Raw genomic sequence first — 2,695 nt, 5'->3', positions numbered from 1 at the left:
GAATGGGGGCTCCCCTGGAGGCGCAGTGGTTAAGAATCCGCCTGCCAATGCAGGGGACACGGGTTCGAGCCCTGGTCCGCGAAGATCCCACATGACACAGAGCAACTAAGCCTGTGCGCCACAACAATTGAGCCTGCGCTCTAGAGCCTGCGAGCCACAGCTACTGAAGCCTGCGTATCACAGCTACTGAAGCCTGCGCGCCTAGAGCCTGTGCTCCGCAACAAGAAGCCACCGCAGTGAGAAGCCGCGCACCACAGCAAAGAGTAGCCCCTGCTCGCCGCAACTAGAGAAAGCCCGTGTGCAGCAACGCAGACCCAATGCAGCCAAAAATTAATTAATTAATTAATTAATTAATTAATTTTAAAAGAAAAAGATGAATGGAACACAGCTCCTAGCCTCAGAACCGAAGTCCTGACCTTCCTCCCCAAATCGGCTCCCCACTCAGTTCATCTCAGTTGATGGCAGCTCCATCTTGCCTGTGGCTCACGCCAAACCTCACATCCAATCCATCAGCAAATCTGTTGTTTTTCCCTGGCTCAAAATATATCCAGAAAATAACTACTTCTCACCCCTTTCACCCATGGTCCAAACCACCATCAGGGCTCACCTGCATGACTCACCTGGTCCAATGGGGCTCCCTGCTTCCGTCTCTGCTGCTGTGTCAGCCTCTCAGCTGGAGTCCGAGCGGTGCTGTGGAAACAAGGTTAGATCAGGCCTTGCACACGGCAGGCAGACTCCCCACCCAGAACCTGTGCCCTGGCGGAATGACCTTCCCCTAGAAACATCCTCCGCTGACTCCCTGACCTCAAAGGTCAGCTTTTCAGGGAGGCCTGCCTCTAACAGTTAACATTGCATTTAACATTGCAGGCCCTCCCCTTCTCCAGATCATCACTGCCAAATATCACGTGAGATACTTTACTTATCTGTCTTGTTTATTGCTGATTTTCTCTCTCAGGAAAGTAAGCGCCACCAGAGCAAGATTTTGTCTGCTTGGATCGCTCCCTGAGGACCCGGCTGGCCCACAGTAGGGGCTCATTAAGTAGCTGTGGAATGAGTGAAAGAGTGACTTGTGGGGTGAACCGTAGGAAAAGCTGACCCTGCCTCCACTTCTGCCATTTCCTGTCTGTCTGCACACAGGCAGCTGCAGTGATGTCATTGCCTCAGATGCCTTTTATGGCCCCCTGGGTTAGGCAGCCCCTCTGGGCACTCCCACAGTCCCCCTTCCCTCGTCCTGTAATTGCCTGGTTTACTGGTCTCTCTTTCCCTGAGACAGTGAGCCTGGGAGGGTGGGGCCGTGCCTCTCGATCAGGAGGTGGAATGGTGCAGAAGTTAAAGGAATGGACGGCCTGGGTCCAAATCCAGGCTGAGGTGTGGGGGGAATTGAATCAAGTTACCTAAGCTCCCTGGGCCTCCATTTCCTCATCTGGAAAATGGGGATAATAACAGTATCTCCCTCAAAGCCCTTACAAGAGAGGATTAAATAAGCTAATGCACTGGCACTCAGAGCCATGCGTGGCACATACTAAGTATAATATGAATGTTAGCTAATGTCAGCTATTATTGTTCTTCAATACTGTATCCGCAGTGCCTGGCACAAAACCTGGCCCATATTTAGTGCTCATTAAGTATTTGCTGGATGAATGAATGAATGAGTACAGGCACAGAGGATGAAGAAATGGCATGAGAACCTAGAGGAGCTCCCTAACCCAGCCGGAGGATAGTTAGGGAAACTTCCTACAGGAAGGAAGCCTTGGGCTGATCCCTGTAGCATGAGGAGGAGTAAGCAGAGGAAGGTGAAAGGCAGCAGCAGCATGTGCAACGGCCCCTCTTCGCAGGAGAGAACCCGATGCATGCAGGAAAGTCAGCCCCTCACCTAGTGACTGACCCTGTAGTGCAAAGAGGTCAGATTCCCCCTCTGTTGGCCAGTTTGAGGACTTTCTTGGGTGTATGAACTGTGCCCCACCCCAGACTGGCTGCCCACTGAGGGGATAACATTCCCATGGTGGCTCCCTCATCAGATCAGTGGCCCTCTGAGATCAGAGGAAGGCAAGAAGGCAGGAGGCTGCCACTTGTTGAGGGACACCCACAGGGTAGGCCTAGCTTTGACCAGGCTACTGTCTCATGGCAGATATTATTATTGCCTTCCTAGAGAAGAGGGGGCAGAGGCCCAACGTCATCCAGCCAGTAAGAGATAGAAGCAGAGTCCATTGCAGGCCTGCCTGGCTCCTTGTGGCTGCCCTCGTCAGACCGGGGCTCCCGGCTGCCAGAGTCTCTCTCTCTCATCACTTCAGCGATTCCTCAGTGGGTGACATCACCCATTCCTGACTTCCGTCGTAGAGCACAGACCCAAGAACTGAGCGGGGGGAAACCCTCGGTGGGGTGTGGACTAATGGAGAGTCAGTTCACCCTCAGAAAGAACTCCCCCTATGAACTGGAGTAAGGATCCGGTCCTACACACCCTTCCCACAGAGCTCCAGGCAAGGGCTGACCTGTGCGCCTGAGTGTAAGGTGCCGAGAACGGGCCTGAAAAAGCTGGAGCTGGAGCTGGAGCTGGATAGGACTGGTGGAGGGTGAGGGTGGGGCGGCTGAAGGAAGAGGGACCAATCCTGGAAATAGCTGGGAGCACCTTGCCCAATACCATCCCCCCCCAGCCCCTTGACACCTCACTTACCTGTTGATGGAAGGGGTTAAGTGG

This window comes from Balaenoptera borealis (genome assembly GCF_965194805.1).
Source record: "Balaenoptera borealis genome assembly, chromosome: 1".
NCBI lineage: Eukaryota > Metazoa > Chordata > Mammalia > Artiodactyla > Balaenopteridae > Balaenoptera > Balaenoptera borealis.
The sequence above is the reverse complement of the archived record's forward strand: the minus strand, read 5'-3'. Positions refer to the sequence as shown.